The 20,631-nt window shown below is 41.5% G+C and overlaps 1 protein-coding gene across 1 annotated transcript in view; it reads right to left on the bottom strand.

Moving 5' to 3' along the window:
* oprl1 (opiate receptor-like 1) overlaps positions 1-20,631 on the bottom strand; it is an 86,034-nt gene that overhangs the window by 39,883 nt on the left and 25,520 nt on the right. The gene's annotated exons all lie outside the window — the stretch shown is intronic.

Raw genomic sequence — 20,631 nt, 5'->3', positions numbered from 1 at the left:
CGTATACATTAGCTTCACTAAATACACTCAATTGTATTCAATATTAGCAAAACGTATACATTAGCTTCACTAAAGACGCTCAATTGTATTCAATGTTAGCAAAACGGATGCATTAGCTTCACTAAAGACGATAAATTGACTTTAATGATAGCAAAATGTACACATTAGCTTCACTGAAGACGATACATTGACTTTAATGTTAGCAAAACATATGCATTAGCTTCACTAAAGACGATACATTGACTTCAATGTTAGCAAAACGTATACATTAGCTTCACTAAATACGCTCAATTGTCTTCAATGTTAGCAACACGGATGCATTAGCTTCAGTAAAGACGCTGAATTGTATTCAATGTTAGCAAAACGTATACATTAGCTTCACTAAATACACTCAATTGTATTCAATATTAGCAAAACGTATACATTAGCTTCACTAAAGACGCTCAATTGTATTCAATGTTAGCAAATGTATGCATTAGCTTCACTAAAGACGATAAATTGACTTTAATGATAGCAAAACGTACACATTAGCTTCACTGAAGACGATACATTGACTTTAATGTTAGCAAAACATATGCATTAGCTTAACTAAAGACGCTCAGCTGTATTCAATGTTAGCAAAACGGATGCATTAGCTTCACTAAAGACGCTCAAATATATTCAATGTTAGCAAAACATATACATTAGCTTCACTAAATACGCTCAATTGTCTTCAATGTTAGCAAAACGTATACATTAGCTTCACTAAATACGCTCAATTGTCTTCAATGTTAGCAACACGGATGCATTAGCTTCAGTAAAGACGCTGAATTGTATTCAATGTTAGCAAAACGTATACATTAGCTTCACTAAATACACTCAATTGTATTCAATATTAGCAAAACGTATACATTAGCTTCACTAAAGACGCTCAATTGTATTCAATGTTAGCAAAACGGATGCATTAGCTTCACTAAAGACGCTCAATTGACTTCAATGTTAGCAAAAGGTATACATTAGCTTCACTAAAGACACTCAATTGTCTTCAATGTTAGCAAGACATATACATTAGCTTCACTAAAGACGATAAATTGACTTCAATGTTAGCAAAACGTATACATTAACTTCACTAAATACGCTCAATTGTATTCAATGTTAGCAAATGTATGCATTAGCTTCACTAAAGACGATAAATTGACTTTAATGATAGCAAAGCGTACACATTAGCTTCACTGAAGATGATACATTGACTTTAATGATAGCAAAACGTACACATTAGCTTCACTGAAGACGATACATTGACTTTAATGATAGCAAAACGTACACATTAGCTTCACTGAAGACGATACATTGACTTTAATGATAGCAAAACGTACACATTAGCTTCACTGAAGACGATACATTGACTTTAATGATAGCAAAACGTACACATTAGCTTCACTGAAGATGATAGATTGACTTTAATGATAGCAAAACGTACACATTAGCTTCACTGAAGACGATACATTGACTTTAATGATAGCAAAGCGTACACATTAGCTTCACTAAAGACGATAAATTGACTTTAATGATAGCAAAACGTACACATTAGCTTCACTAAAGACGATAAATTGACTTTAATGATAGCAAAACGTACACATTAGCTTCACTAAAGACGATAAATTGTATTCGATGTTAGCAAAATGTATACATTAGCTTCACTAAAGACGCTACCATGACTTCAATGTTAGCAAAACTTGGAAATGAATCGCAAACTGGATCACATCATGGAGAGGCTTTCTAAAATGCAACGATATGTTAGTATGTTACCATGATTTGATGTTACTATTCTATGTTTGTGGGTTACTATGTTCAGTATGTGGCTATAATTAATACATTTGTAAACATACTGTAATAACATACTATAATTATTATGTTTGTAAACATACTGTTTACTGTGTTTGTATGTCACTATGTTGTGTTACAATATCTAGCATGTAACACTATATAAATAGCAACATACCAATGTTGCTATTTATATAGTGTTACTATATTTTGTATCTTTTAAACATGCTATGTTTACTCTACTTGTATGTTACTCATTTGTTTGACGCATTTTAGCTGCTTGAAATTTCTGATATACGTACATATATATATGTATATACAGATATATAGATACATATAAATATATATGTATCTATATATACATATATACATACAGTATATATACTGTACATATATACATATATGTAAATATATTATTATATACAGTATATATATATATATATAAAACGTGGAAATATATATATATATATATATATATATATATATATATATATATATATATATATATATATATATATATATATATATATATATATATATATATATATATATATATATATATATATAGTGAAGTAGTACTACACAAAGAGCACCCATTTTAAAGAAGTACTAGAGGATCAAACAAGAAGAAAAGGTGATTAGGAAGCTGAAGTTGATTCCTCCTCCAGTCGCCATCTTGAAGGGTCCATGAAGACCACGCTAAGCCTCCAATTTCTGATGAGACGTCTGACACCTCTCACAGCTTATATCAGTGTTAGTGTGAATCAACACACACACACACACACACACACACACACACACACACACACACACACACACACACACACACACACACACACACACACACACACACACACACACACACACACACACACACACACACACACACACACACACACACACCCTTGCATTCTTTTACTGCATGCACCCGTAACTACTTCAATGTATTTCTGTGCAGTTTTAATCATTTATGTCAGTGCCAAAACATTGCAACACTAAACGTCGTAACAGGAAACTTTGTAACACAAAATGTTGTGTCATGAAATGTTGTACCACGATACGTCGTAACACGAAACATCGTACCACGATACGTCGTAACACGAAACGTCGTAACACAAAACGTCGTAACACAAAACGTCGTAACACAAAACGTCGTAACACAAAACGTCGTAACACGAAACGTCGTAACACAAATCATCATAACACAAATCGTCGTAACAAAAATCGTCACAACAAAAATCGCCGTAACACGAAACGTCGCAACATGAAACGTCGTAACACAAAACGTCGTAACACAAATCATAACACAAATCGTCGTAATAAAATTTGTTGTAATGCGAAACGTCGTAACACAAAACATCGTAACACAAAACATCGTAACATGAAACGTCGTAACACAAAACGTCGTAACACGAAACGTCGTAACACAAATATTCATAACACAAATCGTCGTAACAAAAATCATCACAACAAAAATCGCCGTAACACGAAACGTCGCAACACGAAACGTCGTAACACAAATCATAACACAAATCGTCGTAATAAAATTTGTTGTAATGCGAAACGTCGTAACACAAAACATCGTAACACAAAACATCGTAACATGAAACGTCGTAACACAAAACGTCGTAACACAAAACGTCGTAACACGAAACGTCGTAACACGAAACGTCATAACACGAAACGTCGTAACACAAATCATCATAACACAAATCGTCGTAACAAAAATCGTCATAACAAAAATCGGCGTAACACGAAACGTCGTAACACGAAACGTCTTAACACGAAACGTCGTAACACGAAACGTCGCAACACGAAACGTCGTAACACGAAACGTCGTAACACAAATCATCATAACACAAATCGTCGTAATAAAATTTGTCGTAATAAAATTTGTCGTAACGCGAAACGTCATAACACGAAATGTCGTAACACGAAACGTCGTAACACAAAACGTCGTAACACGAAACGTCGTAACACGAAACGTCGTAACACAAATCATCATAACACAAATCATCGTAATAAAATTTGTCGCAATAAAATTTGTTGTAACGCGAAACGTCGTAACACGAAACGTCGTAACACAAAACGTCGTAACAGGAAACGTCGTAACACGAAATGTCGTAACACAAATCATCATAACACAAATCGTCGTAACACAAATCGTCATAACAAAAAATCGCCGTAACACGAAACGTCGTAACACGAAACGTCGTAACACGAAACCCTGTAATACCAAACGCTGTAACTAACACTAACTGTTGTAACACGAAATATTTGTCGTGTCTCATAACGCTGATGTTGGTGGAGAAGGCCTGGCTCTCAGTCTCCGTTCTAATTCATCCCAAATGTGTTCTATCGGGTTCAGGTCAGGACTCTGTGCAGGCCAGTCAAGTTCATCCACACTCTGTCATCAACTCATCATCAACTCATCAACTCATCATCAACATCATCAACTCATCAACTCATCATCAACATCATCAACTCATCAACTCATCATCAACTCGTCTGGGAAGGCTGTCCACAAGGTTGCGGAGTGTGTTTATAGGAATTTTCCACCATCCTTCCAAAAGCGCATTGGTGAGGTCACACACCGATGTTGGTGGAGAAAGCCTGGCTCTCAGTCTCTGTTCTAATTCATCCCAAAGGTGTTCTATCGGGTTCAGGTCAGGACTCTGTGCAGGCCAGTCAAGTTCATCCACACCAGACCCTGTCATCCATGTCTTTATGGACCTTGCTTTGTGCACTGGTGCACAGTCATGTTGGAAGACGCTGGAAATCACTGAGAGCGGCCTGTTCTTTCACAAATGTTTGTAGGGACAGTCTCCATGCCTAAGTGCTTGATTTTATGAGGACGGATGATGACACCCCGCCGTGAATTTGAAAATCGACCGAACATTGCCCCAGAAGTCAAACATCATCACCTGTGACGTTTGCAAGTCCTGCCTCCACAAGTCTGCTTTGTTTTTCTTTTTTACTGTCACAGAAGGGTGGCAAAGAGGAAATGTGTGACGATAGCCATAGAGCAGGACATCTGACTTACTGTGACTTCGGGTATACCGGTACTAGTATAGTATCGCGGTACTGATGAATCAAAAACGGTACTATACCCTGTTTGAAAAGTACCTGTCACGTCGTGACGTTGCTGTTTTTTACCAGCAGAGGAGCATGTTCGGCAGCGCACGCACACAGAGTACTTACAAGCAGACACAGGGTGGAGACGGAAAAGGGAGAACGGACGCATTTTGGCCTAAAAGTAAAAGAAAGGAAGGAAGGAAGGAAGGAAGGAAGGATGGAAGAAAAGAAGGAAGGAAAGGAGAACATAAAAGAAGAAAGTAAAAAGTAATGAACGAAGGAACGAAGCAACGAAGGAAGGAACGGAGCAACGAAGGAAGGAACGAAGGAAGGAAGGAAATAAACGAAAAAAAAAGGAAAAAGTAATGATCGAAGGAAGGAAAGAAGGAAGGTGGGACTAAAGAAAGAAAGGAAGGAAGGAAGGAAGGAAGGAAGGAAGGAAGGAAGGAAGGAAGGAAGGAAGGAAAGGAGAACATAAAAGAAGGAAGTAAAAAGTAAGGATCGAAGGAAGGAAGAAAGGAAGCAACGAAAGAAGGAACGAAGGAAAGAAGGAGTAAAGGAAGGAAATAACAAACGAAAAAGAAAGGAAGAAGTAATGATCGAAGGAAGGAAAGAAGGAAGGTGGGACTAAAGAAAGAAAGGAAGGAAGGAAGGAAGGAAGGAAAGGAAAACAAAAGAAGGAAGGAACAAACAAAAGAAGGAAGGAAAAAGTAATGATCAAAGGAAGAAAGAAAGGAAGCATAGAAGGAAGGAATGAGTAAAGGAAGGAAGGAAGGAACAAACGAAAGAAGGAAGGAAAAAGTAATGATCGAAGGAAGGAAAGAAGGAGGGAGTAAAGGAAGGAAGGAACAAAAGAAGGAAGCAAATAGTAATGATCGAAGGAAGGAAGGAAGGAAGGAGGGAGTAAAGGAAGGAAGGAAGGAAAGGAGGACATAAAAGAAGGAAGGAGAAACAAAATAAGGAAGGAAAAAGTAATGATCGAAGGAAAGAAGAAAGGAAGCAACGAAGGAAGGAACGAAGGAAGGAATGAGTAAAGGAAGGAAGGAAGGAACAAACAAAAGAAGGAAGGAAAAAGTAATGATCGAAGGAAGGAAAGAAGGAGGGAGTAAAGGAAGGAAGGAACAAAAGAAGGAAGCAAAAAGTAATGATCGAAGGAAGGAAGGAAGGAAGGAGGGAGTAAAGGAAGGAAGGAAGGAAGAAAGGAAGGAAGGAAGGAAGGAAGGAGGGAAGGAAGTAAGGAAGGAAGGAGTAAAGGAAGGAAGGAACGAACAAGAGAAAGAAGGGAAAAGTAATGATGGAAGGATGGAACGAAGGAAGGAATGAGTAAAGGAAGGAAGGAAGGAACAAACGAAAGAAGGAAGGAAAAAGTAATGATCGAAGGAAGGAAAGAAGGAGGGAGTAAAGGAAGGAAGGAAGGATGGAAGGAAGGAAGGAAGGAAGGAAAGAAGGAAAGGAGGACATAAAAGAAGGAAGGAACAAACAAAATAAGGAAGGAAAAAGTAATGATCGAAGGAAGGAAGAAAGGAAGCAACGAAGGAAGGAACGAAGGCAGGAATGAGTAAAGGAAGGAAGGAAGGAACAAACAAAAGAAGGAAGGAAAAAGTAATGATCGAAGGAAGGAACGAAGGAAGGAATGAGTAAAGGAAGGAAGGAAGGAACAAACAAAAGAAGGAAGGAAAAAGTAATGATCGAAGGAAGGAAAAAAGGAGGGAGTAAAGGAAGGAAGGAACAAAAGAAGGAAGCAAAAAGTAATGATCGAAGGAAGGAAGGAAGGAAGGAGGGAGTAAAAGAAGGAAGGAAGGAACAAAAGAAGGAAGGAAGGAAGAAAGGAAGGAAGGAAGGAGGGAAGGAAGTAAGGAAGGAAGGAGTAAAAAAGGAAGGAACGAACAAAAGAAAGAAGGGAAAAGTAATGATGGAAGGAAGGAAGCAAGGAAGGAAGGAAGGAAGGAAGGAAGGAAGGAAGGAAGGAAGGAAGGAAGGAAGGAAGGACGGAGGGAGTAAAGGAAGGAAAGAAGGAATGAACAAAAGAAGGAAGGACAAAATGATGATGGAAGGAAGGAAGGAAATAAGTAAGAAAGGGAGGAATGAAGGAAGGAAGGAAGGAAAGAAGGAAGGAAGGAAGGAATAAAGAACGGAAGGAGGGAGTAAAGGAAGGAAAGAATGAACAAAAGAAGGAATGAAAAAATAATGCTGGAAGGAAGGAGGAAAGGAAAGAGGGAATGAAGTAAGAAAGGAAGGAGGGAGTAAAGGAAGGAAGGAACGAATAAGAGCAGGAAGGAATAAAGGACGAAGGAGGGAGTAAAGAAAGGAAAGAATGAACAAAAGAAGGAATGAAAAAGTAATGCTGGAAGGAAGGAGGAAAGGAAAGAGGGAATGAAGTAAGAAAGGAAGGAAGGAAGGAAGGAAGGAAGGAAGGAAGGAAGGAAGGAAGGAACAAATTAACAAAAGAAGGTAGGAAAACAGTAAAGATGGAAGGAAGGAAGGAAGGAAGGAAGGAAGGAAGGAAGGAAAGAAGGAAGGAAGGAAAGAAGGAAGGAAGGAAGGAAGGAAGGAAGGAAGGAAGGAAGGAAGGAAGGAAGGAAAGAAGGAAGAAAGGAAGGGAGGGAGGAATGGAAGCAGGGAAGGAAAGAGGGAAGAGGGATGGAAGGAAAGAAAGACATAAGAAAGGAAGAACAGGGGGAAGGAAGGAAAAAGGAAGGAAGGAAGGAAGGATGGAAGGGAGTAAATATTTTCCAGATGATCATCTGATCATCAATGTGGGCACTCCACCCTCTCTCTCTCTCTCTCTAAAGATAAAGGTGAAGTTATAACAGTGAAACGCCCTCAGGAAGAAGTGCTTTAAGACATGGCTAATCCTGCCTCCATGGCGACAAAAAAAGTGAGTTTCTTACAAGTAGCATTATCACTGGAGGAGGAGGAATAGCTAAACATGCTTCACTACACACCGTAGGAGGAGACAATAGCTCACCGGCGTCACCGCTAACACAAGTTAATGTAATGTAAACAAATGGGTGGATCTACACCTGACATCAACTGTAATGATACCAAGTAGTCGATACTACATCGACATTTTTTATCGTCACAAAATAATTTTTCCTTTTTTAAAAGTGTTTATAAACTCAATAAATGCGTACCCGGACACACAAGGACTTTGAATATGACCAATGTATGATCCTGTAACTACTTGGTATCGGATCGATACCTCAATTTGTGGTATCATCCAAAACTAATGCAAAGCATCAAAGAAGAGAAGAATAAGTGATTATTACATTTGAACAGAAGTGTAGATAGAACATGTTGAAACAGAAAATAAGCAGATATTAACAGTAAATGAACAAGTAGATTAATAATCTATTTTTTACAGCTTGTCCTTTATAATGTTGACAAAATAATAGAATGATAAATGACACAATATGTTACTAATTAGACTAAATAGGAGCCTTTGTTTGTTTACTTACTACTAAAAGACAAGTTGTCTAGTATGGTCACTATTTTATTTAAGGACAACATTGCAATAATAAACATATGTTTAATGCACCCTAAGATTTTTTGTTCAAATAAAGCCAATAATGCCATTTTTTTTGTGGTCCCCCTTATTTCGAAAAGTACCGAAGAGTATCGAAACACATTATGGTACCGGTACTGGTATCGGGCCAACCCTAGTGTGACTTATGAACAAGTGCAACATGGGCGACATAAATGATGAAATTACACGCACACAAATGGAATGGCCACAGTTTGACCCTGGATCTGACCCATTCCATGATTTTCTGCGGGTGTTGTACGCCTTCTGGTCATTTGATTGCTGCTCCAGGTGTTTTTGCTCATGAAGAAACATGCTAATGCGTCGGGAGCAGCTAATAAGTTTGCAGACCGACATCAGCTTTGTGCTCCTCCGCCAGGCTTCATTAGCCGCGCGCTGGCGGCGACGCTAAGGATGAAAGAGTAAAAACGGGAATAATGAGGGGCGGCCGGAAGAAGCACTCGAGTTCTGGCTGCCTGCGACAAGAGATGGAATCACAACCAGCAACCCTTAAAGCAAAAGGGAGCACGTTGAGAAGAGGGAGTAAAGGAAGGAAGGAAGGAAGGAACAAAAGAAGGAAGGAAAAACTGATGATGGAAGGAAGGAAGGAACGAAGGAAGGAGTAAAGGAAGGAAGTAACGAACAAAAGAAAGAAGGAGAAAGTAATGATGGAAGGAAGGAAGGAGGGAGTAAAGGAAGGAAGGAACGAACAAAAGAAGGAAGAAAAAAGTAATGATCGAAGGAAGGAAAAAGGAAGGAGGGACTAAAGAAAGAAAGGAAGGAAGGAAGGAAGGAAGAAAGGAAGGAAGGAAGGAAGGAAGAAAGGAAGGAAAGGAGGACATAAAAGAAGGAAGGAACGAACAAAAGAAGGAAGGAAAAAGTAATGATCGAAGGAAGGAAGAAAGGAAGCAACGAAGGAAGGAACGAAGGAAGGAAGGAGTAAAGGAAGGAAGGAACAAATGAAAGAAGGAAGGAAAAAGTAATGATTGAAGGAAGGAAAGAAGGAGGGAGTAAAGGAAGGAAGGAACAAAAGAAGGAAGCAAAAAGTGATGATGGAAGGAAGGAAGGAATGAAGGAAGGAGGGAAGGAAGGAATGAAAGAAGGAGGGAGTAAAGGAAGGAAGAAAGGAAGGAAGGAAGGAGGGAGTAAAGGAAGGAAGGAACGAACAAAAGAAGGAAGAACAAAGTAATGATCGAAGGAAGGAAAGGAGGAAGGAGGGATTAAAGCAAGAAAGGAAGGAAGGAAGGAAGGAAGGAAGGAAGAAAGGAAGGAAAGGAGGACATAAAAGAAGGAAGGAACGAACAAAAGAAGGAAGGAAAAAGTAATGATCAAAGGAAGGAAGAAAGGAAGCAACGAGGGAAGGAACGACAGAAGGAAGGAGTAAAGGAAGGAAGGAACAAACAAAAGAAGGAAGGAAAAAGTAATGATCAAAGGAAGGAAGGAAGGAAGGAAGGAAGGAGGGAGTAAAGGAAGGAAGGAACAAAAGAAGGAAGTAAAAAGTGATGATGGAAGGAAGGAAAGAACAAAGGAAGAAAGGAAGGAAGGAGTAAAGGAAGTAAGGAAGGAAGGAGTAAAGGAAGGAAGGAACGAACAAAAGAAAGAAGGAAAAAGTATTGATGGAAGGAAGGAAGGAAGGAAGGAAGGAAGGAAGGAAGGAAGGAAGGAAGGAAGAAAGGAAGGAGTAAAGGAAGGAAGGAACGAAAAAAAGAAGGAAGAAAAAAGTAATGATCGAAGGAAGGAGCAAAGGAAGGAAGGAGTAAAGGAAGGAAAGAACAAACGAAAGAAGGAAGGAAAAAGTAATGATTGAATGAAGGAAGGAAGGAGGGAGTAAAGGAAGGAAGGAAGGAACAAAAGAAGGAAGCAAAAAGTGATGATGGAAGGAAGGAAGGAAGGAAGGAGGGAAGTAAGTAAGTAAGGAAGGAAGGAGTAAAGGAAGGAAGGAGGGAATAAAGGAAGGAAGGAAGGAACAATAGAAGGAGGTAAAGAGTGATGATGGAAGGAAGGAAGGAAGGAGGGTAGGAAGTAAGTAAGGAAGGAAGGAGTAAAGGAAGGAAGGAATGAAGGAACAAAAGAAAGAAGGAAAAAGTAATGTTGAGAAGAAGGTCTTGTTATTGTGGCTTCCCCCAATGTGATAAAGCGCTAGCATGGATGCTAATGTGGACGTGTGTGCGTTGCTATGGCAACAGGCCTCTCTTCCAGGCAAGCCTTCAAATTGAGTTTCAGCCTTGGAGCGCCTCACCTCCGTCTTTGCCACGCATGCAGCAACATTGTGTGAAGTATTTACAAGTATTATTTATACAAGAGAAGATACTATTTATGCAAGAAACTATTTATGTTTGCCAAGCATGCAGCAACATTGTGTGAAGTATTTACAAGTATTATTTATACAAGAGAAGATACTATTTATGCAAGAAACTATTTATGTTTGCCAAGCATGCAGCAACATTGTGTGAAGTATTTACAAGTATTATTTATACAAGAGAAGATACTATTTATGCAAGAAACTATTTATGTTTGCCAAGCATGCAGCAACATTGTGTGAAGTATTAACAAGTATTATTTATACAAGAGAAGATACTATTTATGCAAGAAACTATTTATGTTTGCCAAGCATGCAGCAACATTGTGTGAAGTATTTACAAGTATTATTTATACAAGAGAAGATACTATTTATGTAAGAAACTATTTATGTTTGCCAAGCATGCAGCAACATTGTGTGAAGTATTTACAAGTATTATTTATACAAGAGAAGATACTATTTATGTAAGAAACTATTTATGTTTGCCAAGCATGCAGCAACATTGTGTGACGTATTTACAAGTATTATTTATACAAGAGAAGATACTATTTATGCAAGAAACTATTTATGTTTGCCAAGCATGCAGCAACATTGTGTGAAGTATTTACAAGTATTATTTATACAAGAGAAGATACTATTTATGTAAGAAACTATTTATGTTTGCCAAGCATGCAGCAACAATGTGTGAAGTATTTACAAGTATTATTTATACAAGAGAAGATACTATTTATGCAAGAAACTATTTATGTTTGCCAAGCATGCAGCAACATTGTGTGAAGTATTTACAAGTATTATTTATACAAGAGAAGATACTATTTATGCAAGAAACTATTTATGTTTGCCAAGCATGCAGCAACATTGTGTGAAGTATTTACAAGTATTATTTATACAAGAGAAGATACTATTTATGTAAGAAACTATTTATGTTTGCCAAGCATGCAGCAACAATGTGTGAAGTATTTACAAGTATTATTTATACAAGAGAAGATACTATTTATGCAAAAAACTATTTATGTTTGCCAAGCATGCAGCAACATTGTGTGAAGTATTTACAAGTATTATTTATACAAGAGAAGATACTATTTATGCAAGAAACTATTTATGTTTGCCAAGCATGCAGCAACATTGTGTGAAGTATTTACAAGTATTATTTATACGAGAGAAGATACTATTTATGCAAGAAACTATTTATGTTTGCCAAGCATGCAGCAACATTGTGTGAAGTATTTACAAGTATTATTTATACAAGAGAAGATACTATTTATGTAAGAAACTATTTATGTTTGCCAAGCATGAAGCAACATTGCGTGAAGTATTTACAAGTATTATTTATACAAGAGAACTGGAAGAGGTCACAATGTCAATACAACTGTGGCCCTCGTAAAACAAGTATTGAATACTTTCCAAAGTTAGGAAGGAAGAGCTTAACTTCAGTACTTTTGATCGTATCATTGATGGCACTTTCCTGTGTGCCATTTCCTCCTCTATGGTTATCGTCACATCCAGATCCTCAGGAGCGCTCTGCTGGTTCTAAACACCCACTGGTCAAAGATCCTCTATTTTCTTCATTGGGATCACTTTGAGACGCTACTTTCTCATCTTGTAATGTCACTCTCATCGCCATGGCAACCACGTCAACTTGAAGGAAAGGGGGTGAGGGGAGGGGAGAAGGAAGGAGGGAGGGAATCAATGAAGGAAGGAAGAAGGGGAGGAGGCAAGGAGGGAGGTGGGGAAGGAAGGAATGGGAGAGGGAAAATAGTGGAAGACAGGGAAGGAGGGAAGGCAGCAAGGTGGGGGGGGGGGGGAACAAACGCTAGAAGGAAGGAAAAAAGTAATGGAGGAAGGAAGGAAGAACAAAGGAAGTAAGGAAGAACGGAGGAAGGAAGGAAGGAAGGGCAGAAGGGAAGGAGGGAAGGATGGAAGGGAGAGGAAAGGATAGTTGGAGACAGGGAGGGAGGGAAGAGAGGAAGGAAGGAACGAACAAAAGAAGGAAGGAAAAAGTAATGATGGAAGGAAGGAAGGAAGGAGGGAGTAAAGGAAGAAAGGAACAAACAAAAGAAGTAAGGAAAAAGTAATGATGGAAGGAAGGAAGGAGGGAAGGAGGGACTAAAGGAAGGAAGGAAGGAAGGAAGGAAGGAAGGAAGGAAGGAAGGAAGGAAGGAAGGAATGACTAAAGGAAGGAAGGAAGGAAGGAAAGAGGATGTAAAGGAAGGAAGAAACAAACAAAAGTAGGAAGGAAAAAGTAATGATCGAAGGAAGGAACGAAGGAAGCAAGGAGGAAAGGAAGGAACGAACAAACAAAAGAAGGAAGGAAAAAGTAATGATGGAAGGAAGGAAGGAAAGAGGGAGTAAAGGAAGAAAGGAACAAACAAAAGAAGTAAGGAAAAAGTAATGATGGAAGGAAGGAAGGAAGGAGGGACTAAAGGAAGGAAGGAAGGAAGGAAGGAGGATGTAAAGGAAGGAAGAAACAAACAAAAGTAGGAAGGAAAAAGTAATGATCAAAGGAAGGAACGAAGGAAGGAAGGAGGAAAGGAAGGAACGAACGAACAAAAGAAGGAAGGAAAAAGTATTGATGGAAGGAAGGAAGGAAGGAAGGAGGGAGTAAAGGAAGAAAGGAACAAACAAAGAAGTAAGGAAACAATCATGATGGAAGGAAGGAAGGAAGGAAGGAAGGAAGGAAGGAAGGAAGGAAGGAAGGAAGGAAGGAAGGAAGGAAGGACTAAAGGAAGGAAGGAAGGAAGGAAGGAAGGAAGGAAGGAAGGAAGGAAGGAAGGAAGGAGTAAAGGAAGGAAGGAATGAACAAAAGAAATAATGAAAAAGTAATAATGGAAGGAAGGAAGGAAGGAAGGAGTGAAGGAAGCAAAGAGGCGGGGAGGAAGGAAGGAACAAATACTATAAGGAAGGAAAAAAGGAAGAAGGAAGGACATAAATGCAGAAGGAAAGGAGGGAAGGATGGAAGGGGGAGGAAAGGATAGTTGGAGACAGGGAGGGAGGGAAGAAAGGAAGGATGGAAGAAGACAGCAAAGGAAGGAAGGAAGGAAAGAAGGAAGGAAGGAAGGAAGGAAGGAAGGAAGGAAGGAGGATGTAAAGGAAGGAAGGAACAATCAAAAGTAGGAAGAAAAAGTAATGATCGAAGGAAGGAACGAAGGAAGGAAGGAGTAAAGGAAGGAACTAATGAACAAAAGAAGGAAGGAAAAAGTAATGATGGAAGGAAGGAAGGAAGGAAGGAAGGAAGGAAGGAAGGAAGGAAGGAAGGAAGGAAGGAAGGAAGGAGGGAGTAAAGGAAGAAAGGAACAAACAAAAGAAGGAAGGAAAAAATCCTGATGGAAGGAATTAAGCAAGGAAGGAGGGACTAAAGGAAGGAAGGAAGGAAGGAAGGAAGGAAGGAAGGAAGGAAGGACTTAAGGAAGGAAGGAAGGAAGGAAGGAAGGAAGGAAGGAAGGAAGGAAGGAAGGAAGGAAGGTTGGAGGGAAGTAAGTAAGGAAGGAAGGAGTAAAGGAAGGAAGGAATGAACAAAAGAAATAAGGAAAAAGTAATGATGGAAGGAAGGAAAGAAGGAAGGAAGGAAGGAAGGAAGGAAGGAAGGAAGGAAGGAGGGAGTGAAGGAAGCAAGGAGGTGGGGAGGAAGGAAGGAACGGACACTAGAAGGAAGGAAAAAAAGGAGAAGGAAGGACGTAAGGGCATAAGGAAAGGAGGGAAGGACGGAAGGGGGAGGAAAGGATAGTTGGAGACAGGGAGGGAGGGAAGAGAGGAAGGAAAGAAGAAGACAGCAAAGGAAGGAAGGATAGAGCAAAGAAAGGAAGGAACAAAGAATTGAAGGAAAGAAAGAAGGAAAAAGGAAGGAGAGAAGGAAACAAGGAAGGAAGGATGGAAGAAAGGAAATAGGAAGGAAGGAAGTTAGGGAATGAGGGAAAGCAAGAAGGAAGGCAGTATTAAGGGAGGTGACCGAAGGAAGGAAGCAGGGAGTGACGGAAGAAAGAAAGAAAGCAGGGAAGCAAAGAAGGTGACAAGGAAGGAGGGAGGGAAGGATAGTTGGAGACAGGGAGGGAGGGAAGAGAGGAAGGAAGGAAGTAATGAGGGAAGGAAGGAACAAACAGAAAAAGGAAGGAAAAAGTAATGATGGAAGGAAGGAAGGAAGGAAGAAAGGAAGGAAGGAAGGAAGGAAGGAAGGAAGGAAGGTAGGAAGGAAGGAAGGAAGGAAGGAAGGAAGGAAGGAAGGAAGGAAGGAAGGAGGGAGTGAAGGAAGGTAGGAAGGAATAAGAGAAGTAAGGAAAAAGTAATGATGGAAGGAAGGACGGAAGGAAGGAAGGAAGGAGGGACTAAAGAAAGGAAGGAAGGAAGAAAAGAAGGAGGATGTAAAGGAAGGAAGGAACAAACAAAAGAAGAAAGGAAAAAGTAATGATGGAAGGAAGGAAGGAAGGAAGGAAGGAGGGAGTAAAGGAAGGTAGGAAGGAATAAGAGAAGTAAGGAAAAAGTAATGATAGAAGGAAGGACGGAAGAAAGGAGGAAGGAGGGAGTAAAGGAAGGTAGGAAGGAATAAGAGAAGTAAGGAAAAAGTAATGATGGAAGGAAGGACGGAAGGAAGGAGGGACTAAAGAAAGGAAGGAAGGAAGGAAGGAGGATGTGAAGGAAGAAAGGAACAAAGAAAAGAAGGAAGGAAAAAGTAATGATCGAAGGAAGGAAGACAGGAAGGAAGGAACAAAGGAAGAAAGGAGTAAAGGAAGGAACGAACGAACGAAAGAAGGAAGGAAAAAGTAAAGATCAAAGGAAGGAAGGAGCGAGTAAAGGAAGGAAGGAATGAACAAAAGAAGGAAGGAAAAAGTGATGATGGAAGGAAGGAAGGAAGGAAGGGAGTAAATATTTTCCAGATGACATCATCAATGTGGGCACTCACCCTCTCTCTCTCTCTCTCTCTCTCTCTCTCTCTCTCTCTCTCTCTTTCTCTCTCTCTCTATCTCTCTCTCTCTCTCTCTCTCTCTCTCTCTCTCTCTCTCTCCGTGAAGGTGAATCACACTTTCACTTTCCCTGACTCCCACTGTTCCCGCCTCCCTCGGACAAGTGTCATGGCCACGCGCCTCCGAGTGTCGGAGACCTTTGCGGCACTCGGGCGTGGGAACACCAACGTCACGTCAAGTCATCAGGTTGAAAAAAAACCCCGACTAGAACGTCTCCTCTTCTTTACACCGCTCAACTCCCCAAAAAACTATTTTCCTTCTAAAAATACTCGCATCCCTTCAGGGCTTCCAACACTGTTGCCATGGCAACACCTCTCCTTGAAACTCTCCTTTTAGTGTTGTCCCTAAACAGGAAGTGGTCTTGCGCGTGCAGTCCTAAATGTCCAAGTGACAAACAGGAAGTGGTCACAGTGACAACAACAACAACATATAATCCAATTAGGCCAGCTGTGAAAGATGAAATTATGAAAGCTCATGTGGAAGAATGGGCGTGAAGAAAGAAGAAGAACATGGACAGGAAGTGAAGTATTCTAAGCAGTGTGCAACAATGTAACTTGACAATATTACCTAAAGCCCATTTCCTACACCTTGGCGTTTGACACCTGTCAGTCACAGGCCAGGTAAGAAAACAACAAACATTCACACTTGCGGACAATTATTACACTTCCTCTTCTTACTTTCTGTTGTCATCTTTGGTCATCACTTCCTGTCGACACCTGCGGGCGTCACTTCCTGTCAACACTTCTTGTCGTAACCTCTTCATCTCACTTCCTGTCAACACCTTCTATGATCACCTCCTCTCATCACTTCCTGTCCTCACTTCCTGTCAACACCGTCAATGATCACATCCTCTCATCACTTCCAGTCCTCACTTACTTTCTGTCGGCCTTTTTTGGTCCTCACTTCCTGTCGTCACCTTCGGTCCTCCCTTCCTGTCCTCACTTCCTGTCCTCACTTCCTGTCCTCACTTCCTGTCCTCACTTCCTGTCATCACTTCCTGTCGTCACCAACGATCGTCACTTCCTGTCAACACTTCTTGTCGTCACCTCTTCATCCCACTGCCTGTCATCACTTCCTGTCGTCACCAACGACCGTCACTTCCTGTCAACACTTCTTGTCGTCACCTCTTCATCCCACTTCCTGTCATCACTTCCTGTCTTCACCAACGATCGTCACTTCCTGTCAACACTTCTTGTCGTCACCTCTTCATCCCACTTCCTGTCATCACTTCCTGTCATCACCAACGATCGTCACTTCTTGTCAACACTTCTTGTTGTCACCTCTTCATCCCACTTCCTGTCCTCACTTCCTGTCGTCGCCTACGGTCGTCACTTCCTGTCAACAGTTCTTGTCGTCACCTCCTCATCTCACTTCCTGTCCTCACTTACTTTTCTCACTTTCACTTCCTGTCCTCACTTCCTGTCGTCACCTACGGTCGTCACCTCTTCATCCCATTTCTTGTCATCACTTCCTGTCAACACTTCTTGTTGTCACCTCCTCATCTCACTTCCTGTCCTCACTTTCACTTCTCACTTCCTGCTGTAATATGCGGTTGTCACTTCAACTCGACACCTTCTATCGTCACCTCCTGTCCTCACTTCCTGTCCTCACTTCCTGTCGACACCTTCTATCATCACCTCTTGTCGTCACTTCCTGTCCTCACTTCTTCTTTTTACTTTCTGTCGTCCTTTTTTGGTCCTCACTTCCTGTCGTCACTTACGGCCGTCACTTCCTGTCAACATTTCTTGTCGTCACCTGCTCATCTCACTTCCTGTCATCACTTCCTGTCTTCACTTCTGTCGTCACCTACGGTCGTCACTTCCTGTCAACACTTCTTGTCGTCACCTCCTCATCTCACTTCCTGCCATCACTTCCTCTCCTCACTTTCACTTCTCACTTCCTGCTGTAATCTGCGGTCATCACTTCCTGTCGACACCTTCTATCATCACCTCCTCTCATCACTTCCTGTCCTCACGTCTTCTTCGTACTTTCTGTCGTCCTTTTTTGGTCCTCACTTCCTGTCAACACCTACGGCCGTCCCTTCCTGTCAACACTTGTTGTCGTCACCTCTACATCTTACTTCCTGTCCTCACTTCCTGTCATCCCTTCATGTTGTCACTTCCTGTCCTGCCATTTGGTCTTCACTTCCTGTTGTCACTTCCTCTTCCCACTTCCTGTCGTCCCTTTCTGTCATCACTTCCTGTCCTTGATTACTGTCTTCACTTCCTGTCGTCACTTCCTCTTCCCACTTCCTGTCGTCCCTTTCCGTCATCACTTCCTGTCCTTGATTACTGTCTTCACTTCCTGTCATTCCTTCATGTTGTCACTTCCTGTCCTGCCATTTGGTCTTCACTTCCTGTCGTCACTTCCTCTTCCCACTTCCTGTCGTCCCTTTCTGTCATCACTTCCTGTCCTTGATTACTGTCTTCACTTCCTGTCGTCACTTCCTCTTCCCACTTCCTGTCGTCCCTTTCCGTCATCACTTCCTGTCCTCACTTCTTGTCTTCACCCCTTCATCCCACTTTCTGTCATCACTGTCGGTCATCACTTCCTGTCCTCATATCCTGTCCTCCCGTCACTTCCTGTCGTCACTTCCTGTCATCACTTACTGTCGTCACTTCCTCTTCTCACTTCCTGTCCTCCCTTTTTCGTCTTTATTTCCTGTCCTCCCTTCTTGTCATCACCTACGGTCGTCACTTCCTGTCAACACTTTCTGTCGTCATCTTTGGTCATCACTTCCTGTCGACACCTACGGTCGTCACTTCCTGTCGACACCTACGGTCGTCACTTCCTGCTGTGACTTTCTGCTGTCACTTCCTGTCCTCCCATTCTGTCCTCACTTCCTGTCGTCACTTCATATTGTCACTTCCTGTCCTCCCATTCTGTCATCACTTCCTGTCGTCACTTCCTGTCGTCACTTCATATTGTCACTTCCTGTCCTACCATTCTGTCATCACTTCCTGTCGTCACTTCATATTGTCACTTCCTGTCCTCCCATTCTGTCATCACTTCCTGTCATCACTTCATATTGTCACTTCCTGTCCTCCCATGCTGTCATCACTTCCTGTCGTCACTTCATGTTGTCACTTCCTGTCCTCCCATTCTGTCCTCACTTCCTGTCGTCACTTCATGTTGTCACTTCCTGTCCTCCCATTCTGTCATCACTTCCTGTCGTCACTTCATATTGTCACTTCCTGTCCTCCCATTCTGTCCTCACTTCCTGTTGTCACTTCCTGTCCTCCCATTCTGTCATCACTTACTGTCGTCACTTCATGTTGTCACTTCCTGTCCTCCCTTTCTGTCTTCACTTTTTGTCGTCACCTCATATTGTCACTTCCTGTCCTCCTATTCTGTCATCACTTCCTGTCGTCACTTCATGTTGTCACTTCCTGTCCTCCCATTCTGTCATCACTTCCTGTCGTCACTTCATAATGTCACTTCCTGTCCTCCCATTCTGTCCTCACTTCCTGTCGTCACTTCATGTTGTCACTTCCTGTCCTCCCATTCTGTCATCACTTACTGTCGTCACTTCATGTTGTCACTTCCTGTCCTCCCATTCTGTCATCACTTCCTGTCGTCACTTCATATTGTCACTTCCTGTCATCCCATGCTGTCCTCACTTCCTGTCGTCACTTCATACTGTCACTTCCTGTCCTCCCATTCTGTCTTCAATTCCTGTCGTCACTTCCTCTTCTCACTTTCTGTGGCCATCTTTGGTCATCACTTCCTGTCCTACCTTCCCGTCGACACCTTCTACCTCCTACTGTGCTGTCACTTCACAACGTCACTACCTCTTCTTCCTCCCTTTCTGTCATCACTTCCTGTCGTCACTTCATATTGTCACTTCCTGTCCTCCCATTCTGTCATAACTTCATGTTGTCACTTCCTGCCCTCCCTTTCTGTCATCACTTCCTGTCGTCACTTCATATTGTCACTTCCTGTCCTCCCATTCTGTCATCACTTCATGTTGTCACTTCCTGTCCTCCCATTCTGTCTTCACTTCCTGTTGTCACTTCCTCTTCTCACTTTCTGTGGCCATCTTTGGTCATCACTTCCTGTCCTACCTTCCCGTCGACACCTTCTACCTCCTGCTGTGCTGTCACGTCACAACATCACTTCCTCTTCTTCTTCCCTTTCTGTCATCACTTCCTGTCGTCACTTCATGTTGTCACTTCCTGTCCTCCCATGCTGTCATCACTTCCTGTCGTCACTTCATGTTGTTACTTCCTGTCCTGCCATTCTGTCTTCACTTCCTGTCGTCACTTCCTCTTCTCACTTTCTGTGGCTATCTTTGGTCATCACTTCCTGTCCTACCTTCCCGTCGACACCTTCTACCTCCTGCTGTGCTGTCACGTCACATCGTCACTTCCTCTCCTTCCTCCCTTTCTGTCGTCACTTCCTTTCGTCACTTCATATTGTCACTTCCTGTCCTCCCATTCTGCCTTCACTTGCCTGTCGTCACTTCCTCTTCTCACTTTCTGTGGCCATCTTTGGTCATCACTTCCTGTCCTACCTTCCCGTCGACCCTCCAAATACAATGATTTGCAAATCATTGTATTCCGCTTATATTTACATCTAACACAATTTCCCAACTCATATGGAAACGGGGTTTGTAGAAGGTGTCGACGGGAAGGTAGGACAGGAAGTGATGACCAAAGATGGCCACAGAAAGTGAGAAGAGGAAGTGACGACAGGAAGTGAAGGCAGAATGGGAGGACAGGAAGTGACAATATTTGCAAATCATTGTATTCCGTTTATATTTACATCCAACACAATTTCCCAACTCATATGGAAACGGGGTTTGTACCTCCTGCTATGCTGTCACTTCATATCGCCACTTCCTCTTCTTCCCCCCTTTCTGTCATCACTTCCTGTCATCCTAAAACGTTCGCTAATCCGATTCTTTTTGGATTGAGTGCGACTTTGGAGAAGTATTTTCCAAAAGTGGACACACACGAGCTCAGGAACCAGAGATG

Source organism: Entelurus aequoreus, linkage group LG07, assembly GCF_033978785.1.
Source record: "Entelurus aequoreus isolate RoL-2023_Sb linkage group LG07, RoL_Eaeq_v1.1, whole genome shotgun sequence".
In the NCBI taxonomy this organism is placed as follows: domain Eukaryota; kingdom Metazoa; phylum Chordata; class Actinopteri; order Syngnathiformes; family Syngnathidae; genus Entelurus; species Entelurus aequoreus.
This window is presented reverse-complemented; position numbering and strand designations above follow the sequence as displayed.